The sequence below is a fragment of the Crinia signifera genome, chromosome 2 (assembly GCF_055691185.1).
Source record: "Crinia signifera chromosome 2, ASM5569118v1, whole genome shotgun sequence".
NCBI classification, from domain to species: Eukaryota; Metazoa; Chordata; class Amphibia; order Anura; family Myobatrachidae; genus Crinia; species Crinia signifera.
In genome coordinates, this window is record NC_139218.1 from 102,713,000 (window position 1) to 102,730,236 (window position 17,237).

At 41.5% G+C, this 17,237-nt stretch overlaps 9 non-coding genes across 9 annotated transcripts; all 9 read left to right on the top strand.

Moving 5' to 3' along the window:
• The first annotated feature begins 29 nt into the window (after positions 1–29).
• LOC146060987 (small nucleolar RNA U3) lies at positions 30–245 on the top strand. Its single transcript, XR_014470551.1, has one exon. It is a non-coding gene; the product is annotated as a small nucleolar RNA U3 (small nucleolar RNA).
• Positions 246–1,181: 936 nt separating this feature from the next.
• LOC146061344 (small nucleolar RNA U3) lies at positions 1,182–1,397 on the top strand. Its single transcript, XR_014470861.1, has one exon. It is a non-coding gene; the product is annotated as a small nucleolar RNA U3 (small nucleolar RNA).
• A 10,014-nt stretch (positions 1,398–11,411) lies between these two features.
• Positions 11,412–11,627, top strand: LOC146060988 (small nucleolar RNA U3). The gene has a single exon (XR_014470552.1). It is a non-coding gene; the product is annotated as a small nucleolar RNA U3 (small nucleolar RNA).
• A 619-nt stretch (positions 11,628–12,246) lies between these two features.
• LOC146061158 (small nucleolar RNA U3) lies at positions 12,247–12,462 on the top strand. Its single transcript, XR_014470700.1, has one exon. It is a non-coding gene; the product is annotated as a small nucleolar RNA U3 (small nucleolar RNA).
• Positions 12,463–13,092: 630 nt separating this feature from the next.
• On the top strand, positions 13,093–13,308 carry LOC146061375 (small nucleolar RNA U3). The gene has a single exon (XR_014470888.1). It is a non-coding gene; the product is annotated as a small nucleolar RNA U3 (small nucleolar RNA).
• A 630-nt stretch (positions 13,309–13,938) lies between these two features.
• On the top strand, positions 13,939–14,154 carry LOC146061276 (small nucleolar RNA U3). The gene has a single exon (XR_014470802.1). It is a non-coding gene; the product is annotated as a small nucleolar RNA U3 (small nucleolar RNA).
• Positions 14,155–14,784: 630 nt separating this feature from the next.
• LOC146061169 (small nucleolar RNA U3) lies at positions 14,785–15,000 on the top strand. Its single transcript, XR_014470710.1, has one exon. It is a non-coding gene; the product is annotated as a small nucleolar RNA U3 (small nucleolar RNA).
• A 630-nt stretch (positions 15,001–15,630) lies between these two features.
• Positions 15,631–15,846, top strand: LOC146060990 (small nucleolar RNA U3). Its single transcript, XR_014470553.1, has one exon. It is a non-coding gene; the product is annotated as a small nucleolar RNA U3 (small nucleolar RNA).
• A 630-nt stretch (positions 15,847–16,476) lies between these two features.
• LOC146061319 (small nucleolar RNA U3) lies at positions 16,477–16,692 on the top strand. Its single transcript, XR_014470840.1, has one exon. It is a non-coding gene; the product is annotated as a small nucleolar RNA U3 (small nucleolar RNA).
• Positions 16,693–17,237: the final 545 nt, after the last annotated feature.

Below are 17,237 nucleotides of genomic sequence, written 5' to 3' on the forward strand. Positions count from 1 at the left end.
TCTAGCTAAACCATCAACAAATGGGAATTAAGACTATACTTTCAGGGATCATTTCTATAGGCAATGATGGGAGAAATGTGCTTGAAAGTGTCCAAACTCACCAACCACAATGATGAGTTAAAGGGCTCTCTTCTCAGCATGAAGGCAGTTGGCAACTCTGTTTCTTATGGATGTTGCTTGCTTTTGATGACTGTGCCACTTTTTGAAATAGAAAAAGTGGTAGGAGAGAGCTCATTCAGAGTGGTTGTTTCCAGTTTTCACTATACGTTATGGCAATTTTGTGCTGTAGTTGTGTGTGTTTGAGTAAATATGGGTCTACATATCTTTACGTTTCTGAATTTGAACGTTGATTAGTAGAGAAAAATGTTTTTGATTGAGTATTTGCATTTGACTTTTAATCTTGTACAAGTGATTTATTTTTATGAGGACTGATGCATTTAAAACAATTTTGTTTGCAGCGTATTTGTTTTAAAATGGGTATTAGCAAAATAGTAAAAGCTGAATTGCTTACAGTTGCAATCGGATCCGATATGATATCCCGGCGGTCGGGATCCCGGCGGTCGGAATCCCGACACTGGAATCCCGACCGCCGAAATCCCGACAAGGGGGGGACATGGATCGCCCCCCCTTGCGGGCTCGCTGCGCTCGCCACGCAGCGGGCCCGGTGCCTCGCTACGCTCGGCACGCTATTATATTCTCCCTCTATGGGTGTCGTGGACACCCACGGAGGGAGAAAGTTTCGGGATTTCGGCGGTCGGGATTCCAGTGTCGGGATTCCGACCGCCGGGATCCCGACCGCCGGGAAATTAACCGCATCCCTTGCAATCCACTGATTTATTTTTGAATGCATTTTGGGAAATGATAAAATTACCAATAGATTTTCGATAGTAATATTAGTGCATTATTTTAATTGCTAAGTATTCTGTTTGATATTTAAGACCAACATCTTAGTGTATGCCAATATTATAATCTGCTAAATAATTCTATTTTAAAATGTCTCTAGACTTACAACAAACCATTTATAGTTTGTATAATTTAATCATTCAATTTGTGGAGCAGGTTATGTTTGTGAAAATTGGGTAACAATACGATTACCCACTTTAAAAAATGGTACAAAAATGTCTCCATTACTTTAAATACTGATTCTTATGGTCTAGCTAAACCATCAACAAATGGGAATTAAGACTATACTTTCAGGGATCATTTCTATAGGCAATGATGGGAGAAATGTGCTTGAAAGTGTCCAAACTCACCAATCATAATGATGAGTTAAAGGGCTCTCTTCTCAGCCTGAAGGCAGTTGGCAACTCTGTTTCTTATGGATGTTGCTTGCTTTTGATGACTGTGCCACTTTTTGAAATAGAAAAAGTGGTAGGAGAGAGCTCATTCAGAGTGATTGTTTCCAGTTTTCACTATACAGATAGCGCCGGCCTTATTATTGCCGCCTGGACGCCATGGCGGAGGTTCTGGCGCATCGATATTTTTATGGCGCTGGCGTCCGCCAAGCGACATGGTTGCTCGCCATGTAATACAATCTGCCACCACTGGGTGGCTAATGCTCCATCAAGATACAGTCGGAGTGATTCCTCCATTCGCCGTATTACTATACTGTATGAGAAGCTCGTGCGCGATTAGACGCTCATGCGCAATGAGGTGCTCGTGGGAAATGATAAAGTACAGTACAGTACAGTAAAGTAAATTAAAATGAGACACTAGTGAACGTACAATACAGTACAAGTGAGCAAATGGAGGAGGCGCTGAAGTCAAAGTGCCTCCTGCCTTTCCAGAGTTGGACGGTATCGACTTGCGCTAAAATAAAGTACAGTACTACAGTACATGACAGCACTAATCTATGAAAGGACAAACTCAGACAATCCATGAAAGAACTACAGGTATCAGACGCTGGCGGGCCGTCCTCGGGGTTCTCGCCAGGGGGGCGTCTCAGAGGCTGCAGGGGTACTGGTTTTGCCATCACATCCTGCCACGGGTTACATGACCGTACAGTAGTCTAGTGGTTAGCTGCGCGGCAATCCAAGCAGGAGGCCCGAGTTCGATTACGGAGGGGAGGGGGTTGTAAGATAATTTTGATGTTTATTTATTTATTCATTCATTCATTTATTTATTTATTTATTTATTTATTTATTTATAAATGCACAGTAATCAATAAAGCTAGCGTAGACCACTAAATGTGTACTGAAGGATTCACAAGCCGAGTCCTGACAGACCAGACTTCACGGAGGTTCAGGCGCATCTGCGGCCGAATCTAGATAGTACACTCGGGAGATTTAGCTGCTAATGCGACTGAACCTCCGCGAGGACCAAGAGTTACTGTATGAGTTGAAGCGTCCAGTGCGAGGTTTGCCGGGGGTGACTGGTTTAAGAAAGCCCTGTTTCACACGCTGCAATACTGTATTGTCTCTTGCAAGGAGTAATGAAGTCAAGCGCCTCCTCCCCTCCCCCCAGGGGTGGAGGGGGTCGGCTAATACAGGTCATTACACTTCAACATCTCCTGCAGAGCAAAGAATCCACGAAGGGGCGGGCCGTGCCGTCCTCGGGGTTCTCGCCAGGGGGGTGTCTCAGAGGCTGCAGGGGTACTGGTTTTGCCATCACATCCTGCCACGGGTTACATGACCGTGCAGTAGTCTAGTGGTTAGCTGCGCGGCAATCCAAGCAGGAGGCCCGAGTTCGATTACGGAGGGGAGGGGGTTGTAAGATAATTTTGATGTTTATTTATTTATTCATTCATTTATTTATTTATTTATTTATTTATTTATAAATGCACAGTAATCAATAAAGCTAGCGTAGACCACTAAATGTGTACTGAAGGATTCACAAGCCGAGTCCTGACAGACCAGACTTCACGGAGGTTCAGGCGCATCTGCGGCCGAATCTAGATAGTACACTCGGGAGATTTAGCCGCTAATGCGACTGAACCTCCGCGAGGACCAAGAGTTACTGTATGAGTTGAAGCGTCCAGTGCGAGGTTTGCCGGGGGTGACTGGTTTAAGAAAGCCCTGTTTCACACGCTGCAATACTGTATTGTCTCTTGCAAGGAGTAATGAAGTCAAGCGCCTCCTCCCCTCCCCCCAGGGGTGGAGGGGGTCGGCTAATACAGGTCATTACACTTCAACATCTCCTGCAGAGCAAAGAATCCACGAAGGGGCGGGCCGTGCCAGACGTGCTTCCAGAGCTGGCGGGCCATCCTCAGGGTTTTTTCTATTGGAATACAGTGTGTACAGTATTTTGTAGAATGATATTTAATAAAACTATACAGTACAGTATGTCCTAGCGATTTAGTATCTCCAAACTCTTTTAAATAAAGTTTTGGGCGCATGATGAAAGTCATGTGTCTAGGACCCCCGCGCCGAAATTTTGCGTCGCCTGTGCTTTATTGTACTGTATGCTGTGCGCCACTGCATTGTACAGTACAATGGCGGAGCGCAGAGAGGGCCCGTACAGCACCCGGGAGCTGAGGCACCTTGTGCGCTGGAGAGACAGGACTCTCTCCAGCAACAAGGAGAAAATGAAGGCCTACAGAAAGGCCCGCAGGGCTATCCTTAGGGACACTGGCCGTCAGCGGTCTATCCGCTCCTTAGAGCGGCGCTGGAGTGACCTGGTCAGGAGGGATCCTGAGAGACTTCAGGCCATCAGGCGCTGTAAGCACAGTACTGTACCGAGGGGGGTACAGGGAGGGGGGGTTGGCGGCTCTAGAGAGCACCGTCGATATGGTCTGTGTGGGCCCTGGGCAGCAGACCATATCAACGGCGCACTTTCACAGTACGGGATGCGGTCATAATGTCGAATGACATAATGTCGAATGTCAAAATGTCGACACCACAATGTCAAATGTGTAAAAATGTCGACATGGGTTAATGTCGACATTTCAAAAATGTCGACTGTCATAATGTCGACTGGGGTTATGTCGAATTGCTCTTTTGGGGTTTTTTTGGTGCCGACATGTGCCGACAGGCGGTGGTTCATGCCCTACAGTACCATCCACTAGGGCGTGGAGGAGGTTATTAAAGCTGTTGGATATAAACCTGTGGCGAGCGTAGCGAGCCACCGAGCCCGAAGCGTGGCGAGCGTAGCGAGCCCCGCGAGGGGACACAGAATACCGTCCCCTCGCGGGGCTCGCTTCGCTCGCCACGCTTCGCTCGCCACGCTTCGGGCTCGGTGGCTCGCTGCGCTCGCCACAGGTTTATATCCAACTCCATGCCCACTTGGATAGTAGGGGTATGAAAAGGACCCCTTTTTCCCATTGAATTCCATGTTAAAATGGACTCAGTCCATTTTAACATTGATTCCTATGGAAAAATCGGGTCATCGCATCCGATGGTCGCATGCGATGCGATGCGATGCGATGCGATGCGATATCGCATCGCATCGCATCTGATTGTATGCCTTAACTTAAGGCATACAATCAAAAAATCGGCAGCCCAGATACTACATAAGTACCAAAAAAAAAAAGGACAAAATACTGTAAAGAGGCTGTATCGTGCAAGCAGGGGTATTTTTGAACAGGCTCCAGCAGGAACTGATGCCCTTACTCTGCTTCACTCTCTGACAAAATCCTCCCCACAGTAGATGGACAAACCCATGTGCACAGCAGGCGAGGCAGTGCAAAATGACACACCCAAATCTACTGTACAGTACATACTGTAATTCTCTCTGCGCAAGTCCAGTAACACCTGCCTCACCTGCAGTGCACATGGGTTTGTCCATCCAAGAAGGATTTTGTCAGAGAGTGAAGAAGAACAAGGGCCTCAGTACATGCTGGAGCCTGTTCAAAAATACTTTCCGGTACAGATGGTGAGAGCCCTGGTGTTATACTGTACAATACTTACCAACCGCGCTCAGAGACTCCTCCTCCAGCTGGGTGGGGGCAGAGGTGGCCCTCTCCTCCTGGGTGGCGGCAGGGAGGCTTTCTGGAGCTGCAAATGTAAAAAAAAAAAAGGACAAAATACTGTAAAGAGGCTGTATCGTGCAAGCAGGGGTATTTTTGAACAGGCTCCAGCAGGAACTGATGCCCTTACTCTGCTTCACTCTCTGACAAAATCCTCCCCACAGTAGATGGACAAACCCATGTGCACAGCAGGCGAGGCAGTGCAAAATGACACACCCAAATCTACTGTACAGTACATACTGTAATTCTCTCTGCGCAAGTCCAGTAACACCTGCCTCACCTGCAGTGCACATGGGTTTGTCCATCCAAGAAGGATTTTGTCAGAGAGTGAAGAAGAACAAGGGCCTCAGTACATGCTGGAGCCTGTTCAAAAATACTTTCCGGTACAGATGGTGAGAGCCCTGGTGTTATACTGTACAATACTTACCAACCGCGCTCAGAGACTCCTCCTCCAGCTGGGTGGGGGCAGAGGTGGCCCTCTCCTCCTGGGTGGCGGCAGGGAGGCTTTCTGGAGCTGCAAATGTAAAAAAAAAAAAAGGACAAAATACTGTAAAGAGGCTGTATCGTGCAAGCAGGGGTATTTTTGAACAGGCTCCAGCAGGAACTGATGCCCTTACTCTGCTTCACTCTCTGACAAAATCCTCCCCACAGTAGATGGACAAACCCATGTGCACAGCAGGCGAGGCAGTGCAAAATGACACACCCAAATCTACTGTACAGTACATACTGTAATTCTCTCTGCGCAAGTCCAGTAACACCTGCCTCACCTGCAGTGCACATGGGTTTGTCCATCCAAGAAGGATTTTGTCAGAGAGTGAAGAAGAACAAGGGCCTCAGTACATGCTGGAGCCTGTTCAAAAATACTTTCCGGTACAGATGGTGAGAGCCCTGGTGTTATACTGTACAATACTTACCAACCGCGCTCAGAGACTCCTCCTCCAGCTGGGTGGGGGCAGAGGTGGCCCTCTCCTCCTGGGTGGCGGCAGGGAGGCTTTCTGGAGCTGCAAATGTAAAAAAAAAAGGTACTTATGTAGTATCTGGGCTGCCGATTTCTAAATCGGGTACATCGCATCGCATCGCATGCGACCATCGGATGCGATGCGATGCGATGCGATGACCCGATTTTTCCATAGGAATCAATGTTAAAATGGACTGAGTCCATTTTAACATGGAATTCAATGGGAAAAAGGGGTCCTTTTCATACCCCTACTATCCAAGTGGGCATGGAGTTGGATATAAACCTGTGGCGAGCGTAGCGAGCCACCGAGCCCGAAGCGTGGCGAGCGTAGCGAGCCCCGCGAGGGGACACAGAATACCGTCCCCTCGCGGGGCTCGCTTCGCTCGCCACGCTTCGGGCTCGGTGGCTCGCTGCGCTCGCCACAGGTTTATATCCAACTCCATGCCCACTTGGATAGTAGGGGTATGAAAAGGACCCCTTTTTCCCATTGAATTCCATGTTAAAATGGACTCAGTCCATTTTAACATTGATTCCTATGGAAAAATCGGGTCATCGCATCCGATGGTCGCATGCGATGCGATGCGATGCGATATCGCATCGCATCGCATCTGATTGTATGCCTTAACTTAAGGCATACAATCAAAAAATCGGCAGCCCAGATACTACATAAGTACCAAAAAAAAAAAGGACAAAATACTGTAAAGAGGCTGTATCGTGCAAGCAGGGGTATTTTTGAACAGGCTCCAGCAGGAACTGATGCCCTTACTCTGCTTCACTCTCTGACAAAATCCTCCCCACAGTAGATGGACAAACCCATGTGCACAGCAGGCGAGGCAGTGCAAAATGACACACCCAAATCTACTGTACAGTACATACTGTAATTCTCTCTGCGCAAGTCCAGTAACACCTGCCTCACCTGCAGTGCACATGGGTTTGTCCATCCAAGAAGGATTTTGTCAGAGAGTGAAGAAGAACAAGGGCCTCAGTACATGCTGGAGCCTGTTCAAAAATACTTTCCGGTACAGATGGTGAGAGCCCTGGTGTTATACTGTACAATACTTACCAACCGCGCTCAGAGACTCCTCCTCCAGCTGGGTGGGGGCAGAGGTGGCCCTCTCCTCCTGGGTGGCGGCAGGGAGGCTTTCTGGAGCTGCAAATGTAAAAAAAAAAAAAGGACAAAATACTGTAAAGAGGCTGTATCGTGCAAGCAGGGGTATTTTTGAACAGGCTCCAGCAGGAACTGATGCCCTTACTCTGCTTCACTCTCTGACAAAATCCTCCCCACAGTAGATGGACAAACCCATGTGCACAGCAGGCGAGGCAGTGCAAAATGACACACCCAAATCTACTGTACAGTACATACTGTAATTCTCTCTGCGCAAGTCCAGTAACACCTGCCTCACCTGCAGTGCACATGGGTTTGTCCATCCAAGAAGGATTTTGTCAGAGAGTGAAGAAGAACAAGGGCCTCAGTACATGCTGGAGCCTGTTCAAAAATACTTTCCGGTACAGATGGTGAGAGCCCTGGTGTTATACTGTACAATACTTACCAACCGCGCTCAGAGACTCCTCCTCCAGCTGGGTGGGGGCAGAGGTGGCCCTCTCCTCCTGGGTGGCGGCAGGGAGGCTTTCTGGAGCTGCAAATGTAAAAAAAAAAAAAGGACAAAATACTGTAAAGAGGCTGTATCGTGCAAGCAGGGGTATTTTTGAACAGGCTCCAGCAGGAACTGATGCCCTTACTCTGCTTCACTCTCTGACAAAATCCTCCCCACAGTAGATGGACAAACCCATGTGCACAGCAGGCGAGGCAGTGCAAAATGACACACCCAAATCTACTGTACAGTACATACTGTAATTCTCTCTGCGCAAGTCCAGTAACACCTGCCTCACCTGCAGTGCACATGGGTTTGTCCATCCAAGAAGGATTTTGTCAGAGAGTGAAGAAGAACAAGGGCCTCAGTACATGCTGGAGCCTGTTCAAAAATACTTTCCGGTACAGATGGTGAGAGCCCTGGTGTTATACTGTACAATACTTACCAACCGCGCTCAGAGACTCCTCCTCCAGCTGGGTGGGGGCAGAGGTGGCCCTCTCCTCCTGGGTGGCGGCAGGGAGGCTTTCTGGAGCTGCGACATCCACTGGGACTGCGGAAAAGCACACAAAAAAACTACTGTGCTGTACAGTACTGTATATTCTCTAACACAAACATACTGTACTATAAAGTACAATGTGTTAAGGTACTGTATCAACACTACAGTACATACTGTACTGTGCAGTACATAACAGTACAGTACAGTACAGTACCTGCCAAAATGACCCATTCCAGGAGGGATGAAATGCTGTGGTCCTGTACAGTATCCCACATGTTTGAAAGTCAATATGCAATGTTCCGCTCTGTACTGTATACAGTATACTGTACTGTACTTACAGTGGCGGTGATGTCTCTCCCGCAGCGTCATCCTGCTGATACCTGGAAAAATAAGAAATACAGTGCGTAAGGCATACTGTAATTACTGCAGATACAGTATTTGTAGGCCCCATATCAAAAATTTGTAAGGGCCCACAATTTACTGTACAGTACTGTACAGTATGTCATGAAAACCAATGCTGTAGGAAATCACCCATGGCAACAAGCATGTACTGTACAGCATACAGTAGTTGCCTTCCCTCTTCAGCAGGAGACTCCCTGAAATACTGCACAGTACTGTAGCAGCAATCTCCATCTCTCTCTCATTAGTCCTACACATTATGCCATACTGTACACCAAAATACTGTACCTACTGTATTACAGTACAGTATGTACAGTATTTTACCACATTCCATAATGTCCATTACCCATTACTACACACACTATAATGCTCATTGCATATTAGGGGGTTAACATGCTCGTTGCCATGGGATGAACCTGGTCTTCCAGGTGTTGCACACTCTGGAAGGGATTAACATGCTCATTGCAAAGAATTTACTGTACAGTACATGATCTGCCATGGATTCCGGGGGTTAACATATTGACATCACCCCAACCATGGGCTGGAAACCAGGTCTGGTGGCTGCAGGAATGGGAATGTAAGAAGTGGGGTCCAGGCCCTGGAGTTGGAGAGCGGAACAATGCTCAGAAGGACCTGTCTAATACTGCTCCCCCCAAATCTGTATCAATACCACTGCTGAACAGCTGACTCTGGCGCTCTCAGACCCGGTCCAAAAAAACCTCTCTGTCCAGGTCAGCGCCCCCCCCACACACAATACAGTATCTCCATGTACAGTACAGTAGTGTACTGTATGGAAGTACTGTAGACACACCCTTCAGGTGGAGAATGACACACCCCCTAATTCTAAATTCTAATTCTAATAGCAAGTTCTGTAAAATCTACCTGAACAGTTGTACAGCAATCAGCACATTAAAAAAAAATACAGGTACAGTATACTGTAAAATCCCCCATGGCAACAAGTAAAAAATACTGTATACAATAGCACTCAACATTGTACAGGTATGTACAGTACTTACTTTGCCTGAGGGAGTCCAGCAGTTGAGGGTCCCGACGGACCAGGTCGGACCATCTCCTCTGGAGGCTCCTAACTGGCCTGTCTCTATGGAACCTCACCCTGATGGCTTGACGGGCCCCCTGGTAGGCCTCCACAATCTCCCGATTAGAGACCAGGAGCCTGTCCCGCCAAGCCACCAGGGTGAGGAGCTCCCCTCTGCCAAAGGGCCTTGCCCTCCTGACTCTGCCAGTGTCCGACATACTGAACAGGTCCAGGTACAGTACTAGCGATACTGATAATGGCGCCTACAGTATACTGCAATAGCGTGTGCGCCGTGCGTCCTATGCGCCGTGCGTCCTATGCGCCGTGCGTCCTATGCGCCGTGCGTCCTGTGCGGAACAGCGTCCCATTCTGTGCGCCCGCCGCTGAGTAGTGGGTACAGTAGTTTATCAGTAGTTTATCAGTAGTTTTTATATACTGTAATACATTACTTATACAATATACTGTAAAATGTAATACTATACTGTAAATATAAATAATTATATTTTAATCACACAGTATATTGTCAATAATTATATCTTAGTTAAAACTGTAAAATTTGATACTATAATATTAAAGGTTTAACGCCGTAATCGAACACGGGTCTCCGGCGTGAAACACCATGCAGATAACCACTACACTACAGCCAAGAACTGTACAGTGTAATGACTACTATACTACCATGACTGATTCTACAGTATTTACACCCAGCCTGTAGCTTAACAGTCAGGAGCTGATTGGACGGCATTTTCCACTTCTCCTCCCTTATCACCGCTTCATACTGTAAATCTACCCATCAGTAACTTACCGCACAATACTGTGAATGTAATGCTGCAAAACCATATTGTGACCAAGTTTCCAATATTGTGGCCGCCTTTAGAACAATACTGTACTGTATACTGAGACGCATAGCGTCCGTGTCGTACAACCTTTAGAACTGTGTTACGCATTAGCGTCTGTGCGGCTACATCTCCTAACTGTCACTGAAGTACCTCCCGGCCATGACGTACATGTACGTCAAATGGTAAACTCAGTCACTGTTTCATTTTTTTAGTTTATTTTTTTTTTTCTCACTCATTTTTATTCTTCCCGTTCACAGCAGTCAAATAAATTGCAGTTCCTCTCTGTCCGCATCAGCATGATGCACTCTCGGCTGAAGAGACTGGATCACGCTCGTGCCAGCGGCATTAGAGAGGTGCTCATCGTATAATAAAGTTCATGTAATTCCTGCGCATCATGCACGCGCTGAAGCACAAATCTTACGCATGCGCAAATGAGGTTTTTAAAAGTGACATCTGGTGGTTGGTCTGTGATATTGCACTCGTCGTGAAGCGCCACGGCGATTCGCTACATGTATGCGCCATGGCGTGTGTCGGAAACATCGCCATAGGCGGCAATAATAAGACCCGCGCCATCTGTACGTTATGGCAATTTTGTGCTGTAGTTGTGTGTGTTTGAGTAAATATGGGTCTACATATCTTTACGTTTCTGAATTTGAACGTTGATTAGTAGAGAAAAATGTTTTTGATTGAGTATTTGCATTTGACTTTTAATCTTGTACAAGTGATTTATTTTTATGAGGACTGTCGCATTTAAAACAATTTTGTTTGCAGCATATTTGTTTTAAAATGGGTATTAGCAAAATAGTAACAGCTGAATTGCTTACAGTTGCAAGCCACTGATTTATTTTTGAATGCAATGTGGGAAATGATGAAATTACCAATAGATTTTCGATAGTAATATTAGTGCATTATTTTAATTGCTAAGTATTCTGTTTGATATTTAAGACCAACATCTTTATGTATGCCAATATTATAATCTGCTAAATAATTCTATTTTAAAATGTCTCTAGACTTACAACAAACCATTTATAGTTTGTATACTTTAATCATTCAATTTGTGGAGCAGGTTATGATTGTGAAAATTGGGTAACAATACGATTACCCACTTTCAAAAATGGTACAAAAATGTCTCCATTACTTTAAATACTGATTCTTATGGTCTAGCTAAACCATCAACAAATGGGAATTAAGACTATACTTTCAGGGATCATTTCTATAGGCAATGATGGGAGAAATGTGCTTGAAAGTGTCCAAACTCACCAACCACAATGATGAGTTAAAGGGCTCTCTTCTCAGCATGAAGGCAGTTGGCAACTCTGTTTCTTATGGATGTTGCTTGCTTTTGATGACTGTGCCACTTTTTGAAATAGAAAAAGTGGTAGGAGAGAGCTCATTCAGAGTGGTTGTTTCCAGTTTTCATTATACGTTATGGCAATTTTGTGCTGTAGTTGTGTGTGTTTGAGTAAATATGGGTCTACATATCTTTACGTTTCTGAATTTGAATGTTGATTAGTAGAGAAAAATGTTTTTGACTGAGTATTTGCGTTTGACTTTTAATCTTGTACAAGTGATTTATTTTTATGAGGACTGATGCATTTAAAACAATTTTTTTTGTAGCATATTTGTTTTAAAATGGGTATTAGCAAAATAGTAACAGCTGAATTGCTTACAGTTGCAAGCCACTGATTTATTTTTGAATGCAATGTGGGAAATGATGAAATTACCAATAGATTTTCGATAGTAATATTAGTGCATTATTTTAATTGCTAAGTATTCTGTTTGATATTTAAGACCAACATCTTTATGTATGCCAATATTATAATCTGCTAAATAATTCTATTTTAAAATGTCTCCAGACTTACAACAAACCATTTATAGTTTGTATACTTTAATCATTCAATTTGTGGAGCAGGTTATGTTTGTGAAAATTGGGTAACAATACGATTACCCACTTTCAAAAATGTCTCCATTACTTTAAATACTGATTCTTATGGTCTAGCTAAACCATCAACAAATGGGAATTAAGACTATACTTTCAGGGATCATTTCTATAGGCAATGATGGGAGAAATGTGCTTGAAAGTGTCCAAACTCACCAACCACAATGATGAGTTAAAGGGCTCTCTTCTCAGCATGAAGGCAGTTGGCAACTCTGTTTCTTATGGATATTGCTTGCTTTTGATGACTGTGCCACTTTTTGAAATAGAAAAAGTGGTAGGAGAGAGCTCATTCAGAGTGGTTGTTTCCAGTTTTCACTATACGTTATGGCAATTTTGTGCTGTAGTTGTGTGTGTTTGAGTAAATATGGGTCTACATATCTTTACGTTTCTGAGTTTGAACGTTGATTAGTAGAGAAAAATGTTTTTGATTGAGTATTTGCATTTGACTTTTAATCTTGTACAAGTGATTTATTTTTATGAGGACTGATGCATTTAAAACAATTTTGTTTGCAGCGTATTTGTTTTAAAATGGGTATTAGCAAAATAGTAAAAGCTGAATTGCTTACAGTTGCAATCCACTGATTTATTTTTGAATGCATTTTGGGAAATGATAAAATTACCAATAGATTTTCGATAGTAATATTAGTGCATTATTTTAATTGCTAAGTATTCTGTTTGATATTTAAGACCAACATCTTAGTGTATGCCAATATTATAATCTGCTAAATAATTCTATTTTAAAATGTCTCTAGACTTACAACAAACCATTTATAGTTTGTATACTTTAATCATTCAATTTGTGGAGCAGGTTATGTTTGTGAAAATTGGGTAACAATACGATTACCCACTTTAAAAAATGGTACAAAAATGTCTCCATTACTTTAAATACTGATTCTTATGGTCTAGCTAAACCATCAACAAATGGGAATTAAGACTATACTTTCAGGGATCATTTCTATAGGCAATGATGGGAGAAATGTGCTTGAAAGTGTCCAAACTCACCAACCATAATGATGAGTTAAAGGGCTCTCTTCTCAGCCTGAAGGCAGTTGGCAACTCTGTTTCTTATGGATGTTGCTTGCTTTTGATGACTGTGCCACTTTTTGAAATAGAAAAAGTGGTAGGAGAGAGCTCATTCAGAGTGATTGTTTCCAGTTTTCACTATACGTTATGGCAATTTTGTGCTGTAGTTGTGTGTGTTTGAGTAAATATGGGTCTACATATCTTTACGTTTCTGAATTTGAACGTTGATTAGTAGAGAAAAATGTTTTTGATTGAGTATTTGCATTTGACTTTTAATCTTGTACAAGTGATTTATTTTTATGAGGACTGTCGCATTTAAAACAATTTTGTTTGCAGCATATTTGTTTTAAAATGGGTATTAGCAAAATAGTAACAGCTGAATTGCTTACAGTTGCAAGCCACTGATTTATTTTTGAATGCAATGTGGGAAATGATGAAATTACCAATAGATTTTCGATAGTAATATTAGTGCATTATTTTAATTGCTAAGTATTCTGTTTGATATTTAAGACCAACATCTTTATGTATGCCAATATTATAATCTGCTAAATAATTCTATTTTAAAATGTCTCTAGACTTACAACAAACCATTTATAGTTTGTATACTTTAATCATTCAATTTTTGGAGCAGGTTATGATTGTGAAAATTGGGTAACAATACGATTACCCACTTTCAAAAATGGTACAAAAATGTCTCCATTACTTTAAATACTGATTCTTATGGTCTAGCTAAACCATCAACAAATGGGAATTAAGACTATACTTTCAGGGATCATTTCTATAGGCAATGATGGGAGAAATGTGCTTGAAAGTGTCCAAACTCACCAACCACAATGATGAGTTAATGGGCTCTCTTCTCAGCATGAAGGCAGTTGGCAACTCTTTTTCTTATGGATGTTGCTTGCTTTTGATGACTGTGCCACCTTTTGAAATAGAAAAAGTGGTAGGAGAGAGCTCATTCAGAGTGGTTGTTTCCAGTTTTCACTATACGTTATGGCAATTTTGTGCTGTAGTTGTGTGTGTTTGAGTAAATATGGGTCTACATATCTTTACATTTCTGAATTTGAACGTTGATTAGTAGAGAAAAATGTTTTTGAATGAGTATTTGCGTTTGACTTTTAATCTTGTACAAGTGATTTATTTTTATGAGGACTGATGCATTTAAAACAATTTTGTTTGCAGCATATTTGTTTTAAAATGAGTATTAGCAAAATAGTAACAGCTGAATTGCTTACAGTTGCAAGCCACTGATTTATTTTTGAATGCAATGTGGGAAATGATGAAATTACCAATAGATTTTCGATAGTAATATTAGTGCATTATTTTAATTGCTAAGTATTCTGTTTGATATTTAAGACCAACATCTTTATGTATGCCAATATTATAATCTGCTAAATAATTCTATTTTAAAATGTCTCTAGACTTACAACAAACCATTTAAAGTTTGTATACTTTAATCATTCAATTTGTGGAGCAGGTTATGTTTGTGAAAATTGGGTAACAATACGATTACCCACTTTCAAAAATGGTACAAAAATGTCTCCATTACTTTAAATACTGATTCTTATGGTCTAGCTAAACCATTAACAAATGGGAATTAAGACTATACTTTCAGGGATCATTTCTATAGGCAATGATGGGAGAAATGTGCTTGAAAGTGTCCAAACTCACCAACCACAATGATGAGTTAAAGGGCTCTCTTTTCAGCATGAAGGCAGTTGGCAACTCTGTTTCTTATGGATGTTGCTTGCTTTTGATGACTGTGCCACTTTTTGAAATAGAAAAAGTGGTAGGAGAGAGCTCATTCAGAGTGGTTGTTTCCAGTTTTCACTATACGTTATGGCAATTTTGTGCTGTAGTTGTGTGTGTTTGAGTAAATATGGGTCTACATATCTTTACGTTTCTGAATTTGAACGTTGATTAGTAGAGAAAAATGTTTTTGAATGAGTATTTGCGTTTGACTTTTAATCTTGTACAAGTGATTTATTTTTATGAGGACTGATGCATTTAAAACAATTTTGTTTGCAGCGTATTTGTTTTAAAATGGGTATTAGCAAAATAGTAACAGCTAAATTGCTTACAGTTGCAAGCCACTGATTTATTTTTGAATGCCATTTGGGAAATGATAAAATTACCAATAGATTTTCGATAGTAATATTAGTGCATTATTTTAATTGCTAAGTATTCTGTTTGATATTTAAGACCAACATTTTAGTGTATGCCAATATTATAATCTGCTAAATAATTCTATTTTAAAATGTCTCTAGACTTACAACAAACCATTTAAAGTTTGTATACTTTAATCATTCAATTTGTGGAGCAGGTTATGTTTGTGAAAATTGGGTAACAATACGATTACCCACTTTCAAAAATGGTACAAAAATGTCTCCATTACTTTAAATACTGATTCTTATGGTCTAGCTAAACCATCAACAAATGGGAATTAAGACTATACTTTCAGGGATCATTTCTATAGGCAATGATGGGAGAAATGTGCTTGAAAGTGTCCAAACTCACCAACCACAATGATGAGTTAAAGGGCTCTCTTCTCAGCATGAAGGCAGTTGGCAACTCTGTTTCTTATGGATGTTGCTTGCTTTTGATGACTGTGCCACTTTTTGAAATAGAAAAAGTGGTAGGAGAGAGCTCATTCAGAGTGGTTGTTTCCAGTTTTCACTATACGTTATGGCAATTTTGTGCTGTAGTTGTGTGTGTTTGAGTAAATATGGGTCTACATATCTTTACATTTCTGAATTTGAACGTTGATTAGTAGAGAAAAATGTTTTTGAATGAGTATTTGCGTTTGACTTTTAATCTTGTACAAGTGATTTATTTTTATGAGGACTGATGCATTTAAAACAATTTTGTTTGCAGCATATTTGTTTTAAAATGAGTATTAGCAAAATAGTAACAGCTGAATTGCTTACAGTTGCAAGCCACTGATTTATTTTTGAATGCAATGTGGGAAATGATGAAATTACCAATAGATTTTCGATAGTAATATTAGTGCATTATTTTAATTGCTAAGTATTCTGTTTGATATTTAAGACCAACATCTTTATGTATGCCAATATTATAATCTGCTAAATAATTCTATTTTAAAATGTCTCTAGACTTACAACAAACCATTTAAAGTTTGTATACTTTAATCATTCAATTTGTGGAGCAGGTTATGTTTGTGAAAATTGGGTAACAATACGATTACCCACTTTCAAAAATGGTACAAAAATGTCTCCATTACTTTAAATACTGATTCTTATGGTCTAGCTAAACCATCAACAAATGGGAATTAAGACTATATTTTCAGGGATCATTTCTATAGGCAATGATGGGAGAAATGTGCTTGAAAGTGTCCAAACTCACCAACCACAATGATGAGTTAAAGGGCTCTCTTCTCAGCATGAAGGCAGTTGGCAACTCTGTTTCTTATGGATGTTGCTTGCTTTTGATGACTGTGCCACTTTTTGAAATAGAAAAAGTGGTAGGAGATAGCTCATTCAGAGTGGTTGTGTCCAGTTTTCACTATACGTTATGGCAATTTTGTGCTGTAGTTGTGTGTGTTTGAGTAAATATGGGTCTACATATCTTTACATTTCTGAATTTGAACGTTGATTAGTAGAGAAAAATGTTTTTGAATGAGTATTTGCGTTTGACTTTTAATCTTGTACAAGTGATTTATTTTTATGAGGACTGATGCATTTAAAACAATTTTGTTTGCAGCATATTTGTTTTAAAATGAGTATTAGCAAAATAGTAACAGCTGAATTGCTTACAGTTGCAAGCTACTGATTTATTTTTGAATGCAATGTGGGAAATGATGAAATTACCAATAGATTTTCGATAGTAATATTAGTGCATTATTTTAATTGCTAAGTATTCTGTTTGATATTTAAGACCAACATCTTTATGTATGCCAATATTATAATCTGCTAAATAATTCTATTTTAAAATGTCTCTAGACTTACAACAAACCATTTATAGTTTGTATACTTTAATCATTCAATTTGTGGAGCAGGTTATGATTGTGAAAATTGGGTAACAATACGATTACC